Here is a 23,506-nt window from a genome sequence, read left to right as displayed (position 1 = left end):
CAGCTAAAAGATATTGGTATTGATGTATCACCAGCAAAAGTAAGGAGAAGGCTTTTTAAAAATAGTCGGAAAGGATGTCGTCTAAGGGAAAAACCAAAGATTACGCCAGCAATGGCAAAAAAAAGACTGCAATGGGGTAAAGGTTTGAAGAATTGGAACAAAGCACAATATCTCTCATGTAAAAAAAAAACATTTCATAAATAATTTTATAAAAGTTATTTTAAAAATTTATGAGGATGTCAAATATTTTTAATTAACACTATTATTTCATGTATGAAAATGCATAATTTTTAATAATTATATAAACCGATAATCTATTTTCTATCCTTATTTATGCACACGATTGATAAAGTAACAAATTCATATTTTCGGTATTGAAAGAGAGTAGCCAATACATTCGGAGAAGACCATGGGAGGCGTTTGAAGCAGATTGTGCCAAGCGAACTGTGAAACTTGTAGAAGAAAATATGAATCATGTGCAGTAGATAAAAGTATTATAAAAGTAGTTTTTACCTCAAATAAATGTATGGTACTCAGAGAAAGACTGCATTTTAATGCAAAATGTAAGGACGTAAAAACATAACCGTGGCCAAATAATATACCTGACACGGATCCCATAAAAAACTTATGGGGAATAGCTAAAAACAAAACTTAAAAAGAGAGTATTATCACTAAACAACGCTTAATTGAAAAATTAATTGAAATTTGGCATCAGAACCCCGATATCCACAACTGCTGTAAAACTCTCATATTGAGCATGCCTAAAAGGGTATAAATGTTAGCCAATAATAAAAAAGGTGCATAAAAAAATCTAATATATTTTACACATTTTCATTTATTTATGCCATTTTTCCTTTCAATAAATTCTTAAAAACAGGAATTTTGTGTTTTAGGAAGAAAAACATATTTTGAAAAATAGAAATTTGAATTTTAGTAAAAATATCAATAAATACTATGAAAATGTACAAGAAACACATTTGAAAAAAGCGTAGAAAAAAATACATAATTAATAACCTCTGTTTTCTTGAAATACAATACTTAAAAATGGATAATAATAATTTAAAAAAAAATCATTTAAGCAATTCCTAAAAGTATCTATGTCATTCGCTTTGTAATTTGTGTTTTGTGTACATCATAATTTAAATAAGAATGTCTCAGTTACAATAAATAGTTTTTATTTATTTACTTCTAATCCAACAGATACTATTTTGCCCATTTTCAAAAATTATAACATTAAGATAAGGATGTTCTCTGTAATGTGAATTTAATTTAAAAGGTAGTACCCACAAAGTATTCACCCAGTGGGCGTAGCTCTGAATTTGCACGAGCGGGCTTTGGAACTCTTCTGACCAGGGTGACTTGTACTAGGCTGTAAGCTTACTCAAGCGTCACATTACTCCGAAGATGTCGCGTGTTAAATTATACATTAAATCCCCCGCAGCCCCTGACAATGTATTTCGCCATTCCTCCCTTAACTAGATAACCCTTCGGATAGTAAACCTTTCTGATTAATATCGGCTATCTTTAATATCGGTCTGGCAGTTAAATCCAATTAAATAACACCGAATACAAATAAATAGGGCCCAAAAAGTAAATTATCGACTGAGAAAATAGTCATACTTGACTGGATATTCATTCAAGTATTCAAATAAAAAACATATATCTTACCATTAGAGATGGGCGTTTTGGTTATTTAAAAGAAGTAGCAGTAACAGTTACCTTTTTACAAATAAAACTGTTTTGTGAAACGGTTTTCAAATGACAGTTCATAAAAGATTTGGCAAAAGTTTTAGTACAAGCAGCTGTTCAAACAATTCAGTTTTACAAGAAATCAATTTGATTGCTCTCTCAAAATTCTTATTTATTCTTTATGTGAATTCTCTTTTAATGACTCTCATATCTGTGGCTATTACTGATATTGTTATTGAACTTTTTTTACAATATATAAGTATCTCAGCCTCGTGTTTTAATGTTCAGAGTATGTACCTACCATGCAAGAGGTTTCGGGTTTGATTCCCGACTTGGTTGACATTAAATATTACATAATAATATTTCATATTCTCTGGACTGGCACCTGAATCGTAAGACCAATCACCTTATTTTTATGTAACAGATGAGTAAAATTAGCTGTATTTGGTTCACAAATACAGTGCGCTATGCACCGCATGGCGCGGGAAGGGGAATGATGATAAATATGGTAATACTATTTAGCTATTTTCTGATTGACAATTTTAAATGATGGACCAAGGAATGAATCATGTTTCCTATTTTTTAACATACAACTAACAGAAAATTTGCTAAGAACTTAAAAAAAAGATTGTTTCAATTACTTAATAAATTTATTAAATTAATAATAAATAAACACAACTTTTTACATATTTCTACGTCTCAACTTACTAAATAATTTCAATAATTAAGAAACCCAATTTTTAACAAATTTCTATGTCACATCTTGCTAAATTATTTCAAAAATAACACACAACAATTTATAGAAAAAAAAACATTTTCTAGAAAAAAAAATGTATGGATAATTTTTTATTAGTTATAAACATTAATATGTAATGATTTAAATCACTAATTAAATTGAATGATTTGTACTATTTTTTTATCAGTAACCAGACGACACATATTGTGACTTGACTTCATAATATGTTTACATAACCCTAACAAGTTTCTAAAAATACATAATTGTAATAAACATTAATAAAAAATACTGGTTCTTGATGGTGCTTCATCGTCAAAAGTCGAGTAAAGTTCAATGCAGCACTATTGTTGAGTTAATCCACGTAAAAAGTTGTAAAAAATAAACCCACGAAAATGTTCACGTTTCAATTCCATTCTTGCACTAATACCAAATTTAGAAATAACTATAACAAATAAAAAAACCGACCGTATAAAAAAAAATTCTGACCAAATATATCTTCTAAAATGTGAAAGTCTACGACAGAGGTGTCAGTTCCCGGATAGCAGCACTGGTGCTGTCAAATCTCGAAATATAAAAGGCAACCCTCATACTATCTATGGTATTTGAATAATGTGATAAAAAAAAAACTGTTTCGTCCAGTGGTAAAAAGTAAACATTAGGTTCTAACTAAACAAATTGTAAGATGTCAAACCTAAAATGGCACGTTTTCTTATATGGATTCTCCTTTTTCATGCACGTACAAAAAACATTCATACAATCACCCAAATTGGAGTAATTTGTATAAAAAAAATGATATTTCTCTTATAAATTATTCAGCTCGTCGAAAATAGTAAAGTGTGTAACGCGAACGATTTTCTTATATTTTCCTCGAGAAATAATATGTTGCTACCCCGTGGAATACAAATGACTTGCTATCCCACACTCAGAGCATAGATACAAAACCCTCCCTTAATCTCGTTCCAGGATCAGAAGAGGTTTCAACCAGAATTGAATTAAAGTGAGGGCATTAAGTTGAGGCTTACTTTGAGTCATGTGTTTAAGCTTAGCAGACCGTAGAAGAAATTTACTGAAGTAGGCACCAAAGAGTCTAGGCTCTTGTCTAGGATTCGTGGTAATCGATGGCTTTCTAACTTTCACCGGATCAAAAATAAGCTTTTGGCGTCACATACTGTTGCCAATGTCAACTGCCATCGAGGATAAATGATACGCGTTGCGTTAAGGCCTTGCCCTGATTATTATAATAATAAACATAAATATATATAGATACATTGCGTATTTGTGATATTCGATTATTTCTTTTTGAAGTATCATACATTAAGAACCAATGAAAAAGGATCATAAAGGATTATTAGTTATAAAATATAACTGGCCCTGTCATATTTGATTTTGTATGTGTCTATGTAAGTGTTCTAAAAATATTTAAAAAAGGGAAATAAATAAATAAAGAGCTCTGTTTGTTAAAGAAGATAGTCAATGAAGTAATATTTTTAAAGAACAATAAGAAGATTACGGAATATAAAAACGTATTAAAATATTCAATTTGCACGTTTTTTATTTGTAAAATATTAGGTTGAGTGTATATATCGAGCAAACATAGAATCTGGTGTAATGGAAATAAAATATTAGCAGAATGGTAAATGTTACTCAGTTTGTAAAGTGGCCATTTAAATCAGCCAATGATAGGTCATAAGCCCTGTAGATGCCCAGACTTTTATATTCCCTTCTAAAAATGTCCTTCACGTTGAAATGTGTTAATGAAAATTGTACATTTTAGGTTTTTTTTGTAAATGATATAAATTTATTGAGCATTCGTACTGAAATAAATTATTTCATACTTTACCTAATTTAAAATTTGGTTTTACCGTGGTACTTGAAAGTTTGTGTCTGGGTGGATAAAGATACAGTTATGTGTGTTTGAAATAGAACCAGACTCCTGGTCTAGTGTTTTTTTGACTCGATGGCAACTCTCAGGTAAAAATCTTTAAAAAGGAAATTGGGTGGAGAAATAGCTTTGTATGGTAGTGGTTTGCGTGTTCGCCAACCTTATTTGTCAACATGAAATATTTGCTTATAAGGTGGATATACACTGCATTATTTTACTTTTTCTGAATTGGCAACTGAAGCGTAAGACTATATAGAAAACAAACTTTCACAGATTTCATTAAAAAAATATATGCTTTAACCTCTTTATTTATTTCAATAGTGACATCCATCAGTACAGTACCCGATCAAAAAATAATACTTATATTGGATCTGTGAAGTCAACGAAATTTGGTACTAGATCTTTACAGTACATAGGTTTCAAGGAATTTTATAAGTTGCCACATAAATTTTAGGTACCAATTTTAAAATACAGAAACACGACGTGCAAATTGAGGAATTATTTTTACCAAAAGTACTTTGCCTATAATTGATCCAGAGAATGCGCATCTTGAACATATAATTTTTAATATTTTACCGTTTTTGCTTGTAAATTTTCAATACTTTTGAAATGATTTTTATGATTTTTCATACTTTTTAGCTTGTATTATATATATGTAAACCATTTGATACTGTTTAAACCTATATTGTACATATATTTTGTTAATTTAAAAAACTTTTTCATTCTTGTAATTTTTAAACATCTGCACTCTCTTATACATGCATGTAATTTTTAAACTTTTTATATTTTATTTTATTTTTTATTTCTTTTATAGATTGTATTATATATTTATCATTTTAAATTCATTTCTATACATTGTATTTTGTTTGTTTTGTAGATTTTTGAAACTTTTTCACACCCTTTTAATTTTTAGTGTATCATAATTTCTATTCTGCTTTTGTAAATAATGTTAAAGTTTGAAAAATAAAAACGTCTGTAAACAAATGTTGTTATCTGCATGTCCCTTAATGAGTTTATCACAAAAGTTAATTGGGAATATTATAAAAAAATATGCATAGTATGTTTTTTAATTTACATATAAAAAATTAAAAATAAATCCTTGCCACAATTTATTTTAGTCGAATTATCTTTAAATATTTTTTAGAAGTTTTGCTTGTGGAGGGCGTCTGTTCCACAGAAACATTCAAAATGAATAAATCTTATCATTTGACGTATCGAGTGCCTAGATTTTTCTTTTCCCGCCATAATTCACGGTGCGTTTGATTTACAGAATCGTTTTATGATTCCGTCTGTCATAAAAGTTGCCATTTTGTTTTCCCCTCTTCTGACGCCCCGTCGAAGAAAAATTTGGCAGTAAAGGAGATAGCTTGTCTATCAAGATCAAGATCTAAGCATCGTCGCTCACAGGCGTTTTGTATCGCGTAGAAAATATTATTTTTCCAAATAAAAAAATTAACACGAAGGGAACCTACACGTTTTGAGAATTTTCACCACAAGATCACAAACGAAATACCTCAATTACCCATTTGAAAATACAAACTAAAATTATCATCATCATCTACGTTTTCGTACCCATGGATGTAAAGCGGGCAACATTTGCTACTTACCTGATTAATTTTATTACATTGACCCTTTATAACACCTAGAACAAAACCCTTCATAACGTTGAGTCTTATGTCACAAAAATATCGTAATAACGCGCACTTGTTAATCAGAAATATTACTTTTTCATTTTGAATTAATATGGGCATATTTAATACTGTCGATTACAGATTTTTTTTTTAGTATTTATTAGTGGAAAACGGTTCATTGCGTTGGCCACGCCCCCATACGACACGATTTGGTTAAATTTTGAACTCTGGTTGTGACCGTTTAATTTTAAATAGAACATCGTCATGAATATTGACGTCACAATTGTCGAGGCCAAACATATCGCGTTTTTGTGGATACATCATTTTTAACAATTTTATTGAAAAATTGTTTATGAAAAATTTTACCACAAATTCCACACTGATTTTTAAAATTTCTCTTAATTTTTCTTAATTTTAATTCAGTTTTCTAAACCCTTTTTACATGTAATGTGATATTTCCCTATTCAGACAGTCAGATCGATTACAAGCTTTCGTACGACAAAATATTTTGCACGTGCGTCACAGCCCTAAAATCTTTGACGGATAATACGTAATGACGGCGGTAAATGTAAATCCTTTTGTTAAGAATCAAAATGTCGCCATTTGAATGAAAGTCAAATGGTTGATCGATTGATTTGAAGGAAAGCTTGGCCTTTTAATGGTCCAAGAAATAAATGAAATGGCTTTTGAAAAGTCGGAGATAAAACGAAAATAATATTTGAAAATGAACACGTTTTTAAGTCCAACAACTTTTTAAGAGAGAGAAATAAGAAAAAATATTAAAAAATTATTGGTTAATAAAATTACCTAATTGATTCTCATTTTTTTTTCGATACAATATACTTTTATATTTTTTTAAATGTTATATCTGATACTTTCCCAAAAAGAGACTCGCTCTTGTGCTTAAAGAGTGACTTACACTGTTTTATTTATTTAGTAGTTTGAAGTTTATCAGTAATAATATAGTAATCTTGGCAATCACATGGCTTATGACCAGTCTCGGGCTGATTGGAGAAAAAACTTTACTACTTTATGCTTTATACATTTCAGTATGCTTACCAGTTTGAACATCAATAATAAGGTTTTAGCTCTTTTACTTCAACTCTATTGTGACAAATTTAGATCAATTTTTTTTCATTATTTTCATCGAAACCATCAAAAAATATGTCATAAGACTTACTTATGCTTATAGTTATATTCTTCTTTTAAAAATATGGATGCATTTGCATGTGGAATGCCATATTCATTATATTATTTCATTTTCAATAACATTGTACAATAAACATATATTTATCGAGAACAGAGTTACAGTTTAAAGTGACACAATCAGGAACAACCCATGTCAGTGAACTTGCCCCAACTCGCTAGAAAATCCGTGTTGAGTCGGGAACTTTCAATTCATTCACAAACATACATGCACATACATACACACATACAAATCTCCATAAAGAAAAGGGCAGTTTTCCGACAAAAATCACGAAATTAATTTAATATGAGGTAATGGCTAGTAGTGCAGAGCCAATTTCAAAGAAATCAGGTTGTAATACCGTGGCTAGTGTTTCAGATTCATGCTTCAAAGGTCCGTGGTTTGAATCCCACTCTTTCCCCACTCGATTCTCATTTTCTAATAGTGAGTTATTTCCAACTCGTTGAAAATGGCCCTCGTAATGAAATATTTGGGTAAATCATAACAACGTAATAATGTATCTAAAAAAAAATTTTTTGCGTATTTTTAAAATATCAATTTTTTTTTTCTATTTACTGAAATAAATTAACGTTTATATTCAATTTTTTTTTTTTTTTTTACATAAAAAAAAGTATTTTCTACGATTAAATTTTAAACCTTTTTTTAAAAATTTACCAATATGCACGTTTAAAAATATAATTATCATTCCTTTTCTTTACTGGCCGAAATTTTTATTTTTTATTTACACTTATGAAATTTTTATCGACTTCTCTTGGTTTAAAATCTTCTCCTTATATTGCTTTTTCAAATTTTAAATGATTACTTGCCATACTTGTTATTCCTTCTTTATTTTTTCTTTTTTCTCTGCTGCCATTGGCATGTTTTTAAACTTGTTATACTTTTAAACTACTTTTAATTACTTATATTATATATGTTAATAAAACCAATATATTGCTGCTCTTACTATAATGTGTCATTAATTTTGAAGATGTTTTTTAAATTGACCTAAATTTAAATTTACTGTCTTATATTTCACTTAAAGATTCTTCTCATCGTTTCTTTGAATCCTTTAAAATAAATATGTGCTTATGTTTTTCCTTTTTTTTAAAAAAAAAAAAAAAATTATTACTATTTTATTTTATTTTTACATCTGAGTATGTTTTTCATTCTTTATTTCCATTCTTAATTCTTAATTACTCTTACAAGTTTTCTTCATTTTTAATATTATTTCCATTTGTAAATACTCACTACAAACTACAAACCTTAAAATATATTTTTTTTTCACTTAAATTTAAATTTTTAAACAACTTTCATTTATGTTTTCTTTTTCCTTCTCTTTTTTATACTTTCATAATTAACATTAGATTTAATTGCTTTTTAATATGGAAACTTCACTGGTCCATTAGAATTAAGTCCAATTGTGTAAAATATTAAACTTTGTAACTGTACTGTATGTTTCCTGAATAAAAGAAAATAAATAAATAAATAAAATAAAAATAGTTTGAGTAACTGCCGTGTTTATGTAAAAAAATAACTTTTTCGTTTACTTGATATTTGAAATGTTTATTTCCAATGATAACTTATTTTTTATAAGGTGAAAGGCAAGGCGTGCCTCATATATTAATAAATAAGTAAATAAAAAACAACAACAAAACAAAATAAATAAATAAAACAAATTGATTAAAAAAAATATAAGATCTACCCCTATTCTTTTCTCTTCCTTCCGGTCCGATCGCTATCCACCCCTCTGCAAAAAACTCATAAAGTTGCACATCCGGTACACCGCATGCAAGTTTTATGAGTATGTTTACTATTAAAATTTTCACACTCCTATCAAAGTGAGTTGCGCCTGAATATATTGCCGCAAGTTTTTTCATTTTCTCGGCCTTCTCTATTCAAACACGGAGAAGAGTAATATTGTAGTACCAAAAAACCGATAAATTTGATAACTCTGAAATGAAAAAACGCGTGGCGAAAAATGGAGAATTTAAAAATCGACTTCCTAAAAACTAGAACTTAAAAGAATACTGTTATGTGCGTGCGAAATAACTAAAACCCTGCACGAGCGTTTTCGATTATAAATGCTCTCAGGTAAAACTCCTGAAGAAGGAAATCGAGTGGATATAAGTCTACCTCATAGTGTAGTGGTTGGCTCGTTCGTCTATCATTGAGGTCCTGTATTATTCGTTTCAAAGGTGGTTCTACACTGCAAAATTTCAATATTCCTGGGCCTCAATTATAAACCCTATCTGTATCTGCATATATCGAGACGGTATAGTTAACTTCTGCACTATCTGTATCTTCCTCAGTATGTTCTACCTACTTGCCATATTGACATCATATAATCGAAAAGAACCGATTTTTAGTGAATTGAAACCATAAGAATTGAATGCCATTTAATATTTTGAAGAGGAATAATATTTTTTTATCTTATAGTTTATTTAAATGAAAGAAAATATTATAATTATATTTAAAAAATACTAATTTTATGTAGAAATTTATATTTCTTTTAGCGTTTCTCATTATGAAAAAAACTTGTGTACACAATGAGGAGTGTCATTTTACAAAAATGATTTATTTATTTACAGCTTCAGCCTATTTGCACATTACACAGTTAAAAGACATTGGATGCATTTTTTTTTATGAATCTGTAAGAACTTATGTATTATTTTTAATATAAGTTTTTCTTGTATTGGATAAGATACATGTTGAATTTGTAAAATTTTCATACTTATTGTGTTTTTTTTATTTATGGTCATAAAATATTCAGTAAATAAAAAAATATAGTAATTTCAATAAGCGCCACTTAGAAAATAATCATTTAATTATTTATTAAATATTTTGTATTCCTGACTACTTTTTTTCTCTTATTCATTGGTAAGTATAATAATGTTGTTCAGTTGATTTTAAGTTTGTATAGGTAATACCAATTGTTCTTAGTTCTTAATTTACATTTTGTGACATGTCAACATTATTTTGTGTGTTGTCTTTATGGATTTGAAGAACACAATTATTTTAAATAGCGATTTATATTTAGAAACCAGAATATCACGAACAATAGGACAGTGGGAAAAATAGGCGGCTTTTAAAATATAACTCTTATAATTATTTTGTCGATGTTTTTGACCTGTTGTTATAAAAGCTCCACTCCATTCAATTGTTTTATAATTTAATGTAGATTTAGGACGTTGAGGTAATGTAAAGTAAACAGATTTTTATCTATAATTGTTAATACATTTCTTTATCTAATAAATAAAGTATATTATAGAGTTCAGAAAATATAATGGAAACAAATTATTTTCTATTATTGTGACCATTAATTTTTTTACAGTAATTAAGTAAAAAGAACACTCTATCAACCCTTTCAGTCCGGGTGTTCATGAAAATATACCCGAATTTTAAGATTGTTTTACTCTCGTACCTACTGAAATTCATAAGCTGCGAGTTTATTTTTAACTATTGGAACCTCTAAGTACGTTTGCGTTTTTATTTTTTAAGTCGGTAATCTCCATAACATAAAACAATTAGTTTTTACTTCGATCACTCGATTTTAGTTGGTTTTTTTTTTAGAGCAAATTCCAGTAAAAATAAATTTATTTGATTGAAAAAATATACATTGCAAGATAATAACATATTTAAAAAAAAATTGGTCAATTGGGTATCGATTTGAGACCCATTATTTATACAAAAAATAACGTTACATAATTTACATTATAAAAGCTGAAAAAACATGAAATATATTTTAAAAAATCAATTCATTATTTGAGTAAGTACAGACAGAATTATCCTCAGGAATTAATTCAGTTCTGAAAGAGTAAATAGTTAAGGACCTTCGAAGTTTACCCGAAAAACGAATGTCTACTATTGTCTGACCTACTATTGTCTTAAGGACAGTGTAGACGGTGAATCATTAACAACAATATAATTAAAGCATCAAAAATACTGATTACCTAGCATGGACTTAAATTGATAACGGCAAGGAAAATAAAAGATAACCTCGATTCTCCTCGCGGAGCAAAAGATCTGAACAAATCTGTAAAGCCTTCAGGTCCGATCAGTAGTTGGTAAAGACAGGCGTCGGGGCTCAGTTGGTTAAATGGCCAACTGTGAAACTGGCGTCGCGAGTTTGATTCCCGCCAGTTACAAGAAAGAAAATCGACTAAAGATTTTCTTTCAGTTGGTCTGAGTGATGTGTTGTACAATTATGTATAATTTCCTTCCATATCCTATCTTTCCTACCTGCTGACAAGCGTATCTATTAATTCTGGTCTGAAAGGGGTTAACAATAAATAAGGCTTCACTTTTAACGATTATATTTTTAAAAACAATAAAACTTTACCTAATTACAAAAAGATCTTAATTTTTCTTCTTAATGACATGTTTTTTACTATGCCATTAAAATTACGTTGACAATAATAGTATGAATAATACAAATGTATCCATAGTTATATTGTTCTGAATATAGAGCAACTACAAAAGAAGGCCTTGGGTTGCTTCCAAAATTAATGCTCAATTCATTATTGCACACAACAGAAGAGACAGAATGAAGCGGTATCCAACATACATATTCCAGTATTTATTGCTTCCCTTCTTAATAATCGTATCCTTTGCCAAATTCCCAAAACACGCTATAATTTCAATTGAACGTAGTTATGCAGAAAGCAGCTAACCATTGAAAAGTAAAACTGAGATAATAGCACTTTTTTGAGAGAGTGAATAATCAAATATACAAATCAGTTGGAATGTTTTTTATTCTGACAAATGAACAATAATGCGTATATTCGTTTTTCATTCAATACACAAAATAATTTCATGATGCCTTTGACCAGTTTCAATAATTTTCTAGTCTAGCTGACTATCCAACCTAAGATGTGCATTTTGCAGAAAACAGCCAGCCCTAGTAAAAATCTAATATATATTGTGTCATTATACAAGATTTTTCAGGGCCAGACCGCGAAACTTCAGAGGAATATTCCTCATGGTAAGCTTAAAAAAAATGTAATCTCAAAATGTAGTAAATCCACAGTTTCTCGGACTAGGATTCCCCCACAAACTCCTACCCCTCTTCTACCCAGCCGCTTCCCTTGTCCGCGACTGGTGCGCATCACTTCGTTGGTCAAATACGTTTTTATCGCAAATTTTTTGTCACGAAGGGGAAGGGGTTTGTGGAAAGGACGCTTGTCCAAGAAATTAAAGATTTACTCCATTTTAAGTTCACAATTTTTTAATAAAAAAAAAAAATTTTTTGGAAATTTTTTTTTAGGATTTTTTAAAACTTACCATGAGGAATATTCCTCTGAAGTTTCGCGGTCTGGCCCTGAAAAACCGTGTATATTGAACATATTATTTTATATTTCTATTTGGGTACTTGGTTTAAAGAATCACTTAAACGATTTGATAAAATAATTTAAAAAAATAATTTAATTGTGTATTAAAGGTTTTATTGTTATTATGGTCTAGCTGACCACACAACCTAAATATGCGTTTTGAAAAAAACTGCCGGATCTAATGATGAATGATACCTCATTCAAACTTTCAATGTATGATGTGACATTTTGTATTTCTGTATTAACATTCTGTTTTATTACAGATATTTTTAAATTGATGAATTAATAAAATTAAAATACTAACGTAGGTAAAAAACCACGTACATTTATTTAAAAAAAACTAGATTTCTGGGGGCGTTAACTTAGTCTTCATATCTTAAGGACTTAAGTCCATAAGTTTCTTTCACACCGTAGTAAAAATCCTCAAAGCACAAAAAATAACATTGGGTAAACACTGAGGTATAATGATGCTTTGTAAAACGATTTCTTAAAATGATGTTTAGAAAAATGAGCGTTGTCGTGAAAGCTTTGCTATGCAGAACGCGTAATAGAATCAAAAAGACTAATTGTCTATACAAGTTTACTGTGAATTTAAAACTGTATGTCGCGCTTTTTAACGCTTCTTTACATTTACTGACTACTAAGTTTCGGAACTTAAGTTGAATAGATCACAAGACGAGTGCTTAGTGGTGCATCTAGTGTGTATATATATCAATCTTTTTAATGTTCGAGACTAGTAAAAATTTACTTACCTGCTTACTCTTGATGTTTTTATGTTTTTTTTATGATTTATTTTGATGTTATTCAATTTAGTACTCACTGTTATTTATCACACAAGTTAAAACATTAATTTTTGCTCTGTAAACCATATCTTAATTTTCATTTCTATTATGTTTTTTGTATTATTTTCTATTGATTTCAATAATTCTATTATTTTCTATGTTTGATTATGTATGTAACTAAATTGGTATAATTTATATTTTTATATTTATACATGATTATTTTATTATATTATTTTATTTAGAAAGTTACCATTAATTGTTTTATTCTTTAATCTTTATGTTTTATTTTTTCTGGATTGTTATTTCATTGCATCACATGTCATTGTAATTTTATTTATTTTCACATGTATTTTTTAATTATGTCACGGACACAGCCTAAACAGCCTTAAAACGTTTATGAATATGTAAACGAATGTAATTTCAGATGAATAAATAAATAAATATCAATGAGGGTAAATTGATATTTTATGGGGTAGGTACAACTAGGCAACTTTTCAAAAAATATGGTAAAATCAGCCTTTTTAAGTTATCCATTACAGACACATATTTGTATCTTCCTCCATGAATGCTACAAATAGATAAGAAGTGATACGTTCCAGTCATATTATAATGTATTTTAAAAAATCTTTAAACAGGTCGACTACCGGTTAAACCTTAACTTCTCTAACTATGCTCAAAGTATGCAGTACCATATAATAAACTCTCTTCAAAATTGAAGAATAATGTTAGACCAGTTATTTTTAAAAGAATTTCTAAACAATAAAATTAATTCTACTAATCAACTTGAAATACTTTAATTTCTTGTGCTATCTAGACCGACTAGACAAAATTTTCTGTTTTACACAGAAAATGCGTCAACTACCTATTTGAAACAATCTATAATACCTAGAATATCGAGCAATATTACAATAGATTAACCGAGGCGGATATTTTTCATGACAATGTCAAGTCATATAAATATTGGAAAAAGCAGATGTTTAATAAATGTTATTATTATACGCATCTTTCTCATTTTTCATCAGTTACATTTGTTATATTTAACATACTTAAAAAAAAAAACTTTTTTGGTTTGTGCATGGGTGTCCTACACTAATATACATAACCTGACTATTTGTAGAATTCGTGGAGAAGGATACAAATATGTATTTTTAGTGGTTAACTTACGAATGTTAAATATGAAGTTACCTATCTTTCTTTTACCGGGCCCTGTAAATTTAGACGATGCATGTAAAATTGGATACATCGTTGCGGATCCGAAATGTGATCAACTTAAAGAAAAATTAAAAAACAGTAAAGAAAATTATTAAATAAGTAAATATAAATGCCCCTAGTATACAAACATTCGAATTTGTGAAGCACTGTATTTAAAGCGGGGTTTTTTTTGCGATTGCACTTACTTCATATATGGCCACACTGATGATTAAACATTAAATTATGTATACCTGTCGGCCTCGTGGTATAGTGGACATGTTTGACATGAAATATTTATTTAAAAGGGTGTTTTTACACCAGAATATACCATAGTCCCGGGACTGGCACCTGAAGCGTAAGACTGATCATCCTACCTTTATGAAACAAAAAAATATCAAGATATGCTGCGATTGGCGTCCCAACACAGTGCCCTATGCACCATTAGGTGCGGAAAGGGAATGACAAAAGATGGATGTATAAAACTATTTAAAAAACAACAAAAAAACTAATTTGGTTTGGTCAATTAAACCTAATTCTCCAATTAATTCAAATATTGCAAAATCCAACTTTTTTTATGATACATTGATAAATAAGATTAGTTACGATTCAGGAAATATATCAAAATGGTTAAAAGTGAATCAATTAAAATTCAATATCGCAAAAACAAAATATATGAAAACTGGGAGAAAAAATATACCCCCGGGATGCGATACTAATATTGATAATTCAAATATAAATTCTGTGGATGAAATGAAGTTCCTATCTCGGAGTTTACTATTTGAATTTCAAAGCACATTCTCAATACGTAACAAAAAAATCATTTATCGGAATATTACGAAATGTAATATATAATAAAGAGTTGTGTTCCTATCTTTAAAACAATCATTCGTCTATACATAGATTACTGTTCTTCCATTATTTTTTTATGCAATGAAGGGGAAATTAAAAAAAATACTAATTCTTTAAAATAAGTCAATGAGAAAATATTAACCCAAAAGAAATATGTATTATAGAAATAAGTATTCTAATGTAAAATTAATGCACAAAGAAATGGGCTTGCTCATAGTAAAGCAGCAAATATAATAAAATGAAGCAATTTTTATGCATAAAATAACTAAGGGGGTGAATACAATAAATATAAAAAAATTTAACCAAAAATTTCATACATATGAAACAAGAGTAAAAAAAGATAAGATTACTAATGAGGAGAAAAACAGAATCTCAAAGCTCTTGTTCAAGGGATTGAAACTGTTCAATGAGTTAACTCAAAGAATAAAAGAAAGAAAAGGATTTAAATTATTTAAAATTAATTTGAAAAAATATGCTCTTAAGAAATTTTTATAAAAAATAATAATATAAATAAAAGTTTATATTAGTTCTTAACATGTTATGAACTGACTAAATAAAATATAAATAAATAATAAAGTGTTTTGGGAAATGCTCAAGGTCGCAATAATATTTAAAATTAAAATCATAATGTTTGGTGTCACACGTTCGTATGTATTTGACGTTTAATCGACAGCGTGTCGAAGACATTTTTTTTGTGTAAAACAAAACATGACTACCTATACATACTAGTGAATTTAGTTATCGATTTTACAATATTAATTTTCCTTTTTCTGTTTTTGAAATTTATTTGAACATTTTTTTTCCCTTTCTCCACCAAAGTGTTCCCAAGTGTACTAATGCTCGTAACTTAATGAATATTGACATCATACTGCCAAGTATTTTTTGTGATATCCGCTCATTTGACCGCGAAAATATGAGTTGAACACTGTAGCATCATAATTGCCACAGAGTTTTTCTATAAATTTTACTAAATAAATTGATTCTACAGAATACTAAAGTTTGTGATATGTCTCGCTAAAAAAATCGTGGAGATACGTGAGTATAAGAAAGATAATACAAATGTGGTAAAACTGCATTCATTACTCAAAACAGCGCAATTTGGACATACTACAGTGTATTTCTGTGTGTGGGAAAGTGTTGGGCCGGACAAGGAATTATAGAAACATTACGTCTATGATAGCGGATATGAAAGTAGACTGTATGAGAAGAGAAAATGATGCACAAATCCACTAACCTGGTGTGGTCCTGAGAATGTGCTGCTAACACCGTGCTGTGGAAGCTGGCGGTAGAGGTGATATGACGCTGGCACAGCTGTCGGATAGCTGATGATCTGGTCAACGCTAGCACATATTCATTAGAACACTGGACACAAGGACAGACGTCACTGATATAGGGTAACTTAGGTACTGCCGGTCAGTGGAATATCTTACTAGAAAACACATGCATTTTATTGTTGCGTGGTATAAAGCTAGAAATGGGAAGAAGCTGATAACATAAATATGTGGGTAGGAATGAATATTAGTCGCAAAACTATGAGAATAAAATGAGGAATTTCTTTTTTTTTTATTAAAAAAACAATTTAAGTCCATCAAACTAAATAAAATAATTTTAGCTTTTTTATGTTTACATATTTTTTTTTTTTTTATAAGATATTTTCCGTTCGTTATTTTTGGTAAATTGATTATTATGGGAACTAGAACTATCTTAAGACCCTTAAAAGCGCCCAGTTTTATCTGCCGTTTCCGAACATCCGGTACAAAAAAATGATAAATAATTTTGAGAAACCGAAAACGTATAGACACAAAAAATTCCATGCTGATACTATTTCTTTTAAAAAAACAATCAAGTCGGTTCAGTTTTGGGGTGCGGAAAACGGGTCAACGAAACGTCAACTTGGTTGATTTTAGTAAGGCATAATCAGAAAACTAAACAATATAATTTTTGCTTTTTTAAATACAAATAAAAGACTATAGAGGAAACGCGGTTTGACTTTTCTCCATACAAACGTTTTCTTGGATATGGCACTCGAGCAGTTATTTAATTAGAATTATTTTTGTTTTATATTTCGTTAATCTAGTAATTATTTAAATATTTAATGCATATTTTTTACAAACTCTTGGTGAAAAATATACAAGTTTCTGATATTTTTTCTTAGCGAAATTGGTGCAAAAACTTTGTGGAAAATATTTATGAAGCCTTTTGTGTTGAGGTTTGAATACTGGCCGCTAGGAGGCGCCGTTGGTCGTCGGAAACATTCACGCGGAATGCTCAACGTTCCAGAGTTCTCGTTGCCTCATTCGTTACGAATCATTGTCGGTGTCGGTTGCCGGTTCTGGGTGTGTCGAACGAACTAGCACTCGGTGTCGTAAATACGAAAATTGTGCGTCGAAGTTGGGATAAAAACCTTCGTAATATTGCAAAAAGCGTCAAGTTCGGGCTGTCCCGCCTTTTGGCGCAGTATGGCCCAAGGTTTCTTTTTCAAACAGTTAGTTTAGGAACTTTGTACGCGCTTCAAACTCTCGCAAAACTTTCTGACAGTTCGATGTTGCGACGTGTTTTGTGAATTGTTGCGTGTATAACGCGTGTTCTAAAACAATAATTTTAAGAAATTGTGCGTTAGTTAATGAAAAAGTAAATATTGGATTTTTTACGAGTTTTTTTGACTGCTCTCTACGTTATTCCGTTTATTCAGAATGACGAGTTGTAGGAGACAAGGACGCAAGATGTCGAGAGCGTTAGGTGTGACAGGTGCGAACGCCGTGTGGTGTTTCATTCTTTTGGCGCTAATTAAAGGTGAGTCTTGTTTATTATAGAACTTTCGATCGTGAGTTAACGACCTACGAGTGATAAATTCTTCCATATAGAATAATGGCTTCGTTTAAATCTTTCGTTACAATAAAGATTGTTTGTATTTTGAGATAATGCTGGCATTCCATTGTTATTAAAACAAAACACGCTCATTCGTGACGAAATAACAGTTGTAATACGCCTAACGTCAGATCGTTCACTTTTACCTGTTCTGGAAAACCAAACGACTTCTTATCCGCTGCTGTAAAATAAACGCTAGATTTACCACAATAAATTTCTGTTTGGTGATTTAATTCATTAAAATATGTGCATAAATCTTATTCACCTGCTTATTATCAATCATTATGCGTAATATTATCAACATATCCATTCTTATCACGTTTTCGTGAATACGTAGTACTTAAGTCGTTATCAACCTGTTTCTATTTACTATTTACACAGTGACTACAATTTTTTATCTACGTTAAATGTAAATATTGCTCAATTTAGTGGGATGTAGAAATATACAAGTGCATCTTATTTATTTTTTTATCGAAAATTTTTACATAAGCTTTTTTTTAACATACATTTAATTCCTGATGAGAACTGCAAAAGCAGTTATTTTGCAGGGATTTATTTCTTTAAATATTTTAGAAACACAATATAATGTATGCATAAAAAATATTAAAACAATCTTAAATATGTCAAAACATAGTGAAACAATTTTTTTTAATTTTTAAAATTTATTTAACAAATATAATTATACCTTTTTACAGTTTTAACATATCAATTTTCATGTTTTTACTAAAACAAAAAATCAAGCCACTTGTAAAAGTTAAAAAAAAATAAACAAGTCTTTTTTGATACCGAAATGTATAAAAAATAATAAACAGACAACACCTTTTAAACACTGTTTTAAATTGTTTTGTTTTCTTATTTTTATTTATTTTTTCTCTTTGTACACACTAAATTTTTTAGCATTTAAGAAAAAGATTTTAAAAAAATAAATTATTTGATCCATTTGATTTATTTCAATTTTCTTTATTTCGTTTGGGAGTCTATTTACTATTCGTGGTAGTATATACGCCCTGGTTCTCTCCATACGCATTTAGAGTTTTTTTCAGTGAAATTTCCTTTCACTTTTTGGCGCGTTTCATACTAATGGGAAATCGGCGTTTTGTAGAAGTCCTCTGATACCAGGGGGTAGTATATCATTTTTTGTACGGTCAAATCTTTACACATCGGGAAAAGATTTTCGTAGTCATTTTGACAAGTTATCATGTTGATTTTACTTGCTTACATTTTTAGGAATCTAATTTGTGATTTTTTTATCCTATTTGTATATGTATTAAATGTTAGCCCGTAACAACTCACAATCATATGATTTGATTGACTCAACCGAATGGTATAAACATACCCGATTCATTAAAATAACCAATAGTATTAATCGCGCTTGTGTTACGAATGATGAATTTTTCTCATTAAAACGAGTAAAATACATACGTAAACACATCATTAAAATAGCGCTTTAGAAATTGCCAACTATTGTATTAAAAAAAAAAAAAAACTGTAAAACTGTACTACTGTATAACTCCATTTTTTCGGATTAATGAGTGCCAGATTTTGTTGCTTGTGAAATAATACAGAGAATTGGAATCACATTTAAAACTTACTACAACATGTTCAGCAACGTTAATTGCACAATTTAATTAAAATGATTGGATATTCGGCAATACGGATGACTGGAGTCCGAATAAACGGAGTGCTACTGTACTTGTACAAAATTAGGTAAAATAATAATGTATAAAAAGGTGGTATCGGTAAAAAAAGTTGTAATCAGACTTTTAATAAGAACAAAAAATATGTTGTCATTTCTAAAAAAAATATACCTTGAAATTATATTACCATTTATTACATTATGAATAATAAACAAAAGAAAATGTATTTTTATAAAAAAATATCATAAATATTATCTAAGCCTTGAAATAGAATATAGTTTTTAAAGTAAGTTAGTAAACATTTATATTATTATCTCTGCTCAGTATTTTATTTTGTTGAATCAAATAAACAGCTTTTTTAGATTAATTTATTTTTTGTCTTCGTTATTCAAAATTTTAAAGAACATGATAGAAATGATGTAAGTACTTGAATATGAAATTATGTTATATTATTTATTCAAATACTAGTTTTTTTTTATGCAGTGTTCTTAAAAATTGTTAAGCAGGCTCCCTGGAACGGGCATCTATATCCTCATATATTTTTTCGGAATCTCATTCAAAAAAAAAAAAAATTAGTTTATGATAAAAATTCATAAACGTAAATGTACATTAATAATGTATACTAATTTATATTAAAATATTATTGTATAAATAAATGCTTTCACTTATGGTTTCATAAGAAAAGTTTGGATTTCAATATCTATTTGAATAATAAAAATATGAGATATAAAATATAAATAGACTTCATAAACTCGGCAATAGTTATTCACACGTATCTGATATATTTAGTGTAGTTCCTATAGAACAAACCTTTTGAACTTTTTCAATGATGGTGAATAGTAATTTTATTTATTTATTCATGCATTTCATAATATATATATATATATATACATACAATTTTTGTTCACTTTGCCTAGGCTGTGTGAAACAGTACTTATGATTTTCTTATTGTTTTACTGTAGAATGTTTTATTATTTAAACTTTCTTCTGAATATGCTGTATAATTTTTAGGTTAATTTTTTAAATATAAATCTTGTAAAATTTATGGTTTAATTTTTTTTTATTAATCTTGGGTATAAGGAAATTCATATTTAAAAAAAAAAAATATTAATCCAAATATGTTAATATTATAAATGTTTGTAAAAGGCAGATTTGCCGTTTACGTTAGTAATAAAAAAAAATACGACGTGTTATTTTTGAAATTTCACCTTATGAGACTATAACTTTGAACTACGTATGATTAATAATAAATAAAATTGTAGTACAGAAATCATTTTTAAAAAGCTGACACACTTATTTAAACAGAGTTTATATTTTTATATTTTACACCCCCATATTTTTTCTTTTTCTTGAAGAGAGAAAATATATTTTTTATTTATGTCCTCTTTTTTCTGTTGTATTTTAGAATCAGACGGAATATTCCGAATGAGTGCTTTCTTATTTTTATTATTATTTATCTATGTACTCGTATGTTAAAATAATTCATTTTAAAAATAGATTTGGTATCTCTTATATTTTTAAATAAATCAGTTTGAATATTTTAAAAATCTTAGTCTAAATATTTTTAGACCAGATCTTCATAGCTTGACTGAATTATTTCCTAATTAATTCTCCATTTCTCTTGAAGTATTTTTCAAATAAGATTATGTTTTGTGAGGTGTAAGAGGTGCAAGAGGTCTCGGGTTCTTCCCAACACGGTTGAAATGAAATTTTTATTTCAAAGGGTGTTTTCACACCAGAATATTTTATGGTCCCTGGACTGATACCTGAAGCGTTAGACTGATCATCTTACCTTCGTGTACCAAAATCATCAATATTTTTTGTATATCCACGAACAGGCCACGCCGTTGTGGGATTTTTGTTTACTATTCTAACTTTTATGTATTTCACTGCTATGTAACTATTCTTTTTCGAATACTCAGTTTTACCTCTTATGTATATTGTAAAAAAAAACAAAAAATATATTTTTTCAAATAAAAAAAAAACACATATTTATGTACTTACGAGTATAATAAAGTTGTTTTTTTTTTTTTACTCATTTTATAACGTTTGTTCACTTTCGTATACGAGATCGGAAAACGGATATTTACATCCTCATAAAATTTCATTTGATGAGCATAAATGTATATATTTTTTTATTTTGAACTATTAAATAATACCGATTATAACTTATTTTAATTTTTACCTGTATTTTTAAGCAAACGTTTGATATTTGACGCACTCAGATTGACAGTAATGTGATGAATTTTAAATAAGTACATTGATACCTATCTTATCAATTGAATCTAATATTATAAAAATAAAACTTTGTCATTAGTGTCACACAATTTTACTCTTTTACGAAAACACTACTACAGTTTCGGGAAAGCACTCCTACCATCGACGGGTGATATAAAACACTATATAGAAAAGTTTTATATGACCCGTCGATGGGAGGAGTGCTCTCTCGAAACTGTAGTAGTCTTTTTGTAAGATAATAAAATTATGTTACAGTAATAATAAAGTTTTATTTTCATAATTATTTACATTGATATCTGTTTCATATTTCAAGTATTTTTGTTCGTTACTATTTTTATTAAATTGATCTAGCGTTACATTCGGTCTGCACAAGATGACAGACACTATGCAGAAAAAAACCGGTTTAAATTAGGTATTTATTATAAAGCTACATTTTGGATCCTCATGATATCTCAGATCTCGAAATCGGATGCCGTGGACAAACGCATGAAAGCATTAAATGGTATACCCCATTTAGGGAAAAGAGTTAATATTTTATCATTAGGAAAAAGCCCGTCTCAGAGAGACCCTAAAAGCTTTTTTTAAATACCGGTAATCTGAAATATGTTATAATTTTGACATCTTAAAAGCATTCTTTTTTCAGATTTTTACTAATTAGTCTCCCCGTTTTATAAAACCATTAAATTGTATCATTAGTTATGCTGAAATGTATTAAAGGCTTTCATTTAATCCTTATTAAAAAAATCCTTTTATAAAAATGAATTCATTTGTAAAATTTGTTTTGTTGAAATGCGTAAAATTACAAAAAAAACATCCCACACAGATAAAACATCGCTACGCGCTTTGATTTACAGTGATTTTTAAATTCTAACAATTAATATCTATCTACTACGAGTATATTTGCCATTTTGTAATTTATTTTACCAGTTCTCCGATTTTATCCTTTCTCTGACGCTCAATTGTACGACATTTTAAAACATTTTTGGAGCATGTTTTTTTTTGTTTCAAGTGCACGAAAATCATACCTTAGAGAATTTATCTAGATTTTTTAAAATTAAAATCGTGCTCCCACTTATATTTCTTAGGATTCCATTGCTATTCCCGTTAGATAATAATTGAACGTAGTTATGCAGAAAGCAGCCAGCCATAGAAAAGTGAAACTGAGATAATAGCACCTTTGTGAAAAGAGTGAATAAACAAATCTCCACATCATTTGGAATGTTTTTGATTAAAAAACATAGATAAACAAGGAAAATGTTAGTTTTTTTTACATTTCACACAAGAATTTAATTATGTATTTGACCAGTTTTAACGATTTTTTAATTCGTTAAGATTTTCGAGTACTGTGGGTGTTTTCTGCAAATTGAGAAATACCGTTTTTGTGATTGATACCATTTTCAGAAGGTGATTAAAACAACTTTTTGTATGAAAGCGGTCTGGATGAGTTTATGCAGAACATAGCCAATTGACCTTACTGCACCCGATAACAT

This window comes from Micrasema longulum, unplaced genomic scaffold, assembly GCF_059751315.1.
Source record: "Micrasema longulum isolate JH-2025_06_02 unplaced genomic scaffold, ASM5975131v1 h1tg000522l, whole genome shotgun sequence".
In the NCBI taxonomy this organism is placed as follows: Eukaryota; Metazoa; Arthropoda; class Insecta; order Trichoptera; family Brachycentridae; genus Micrasema; species Micrasema longulum.
This window is presented reverse-complemented; position numbering follows the sequence as displayed.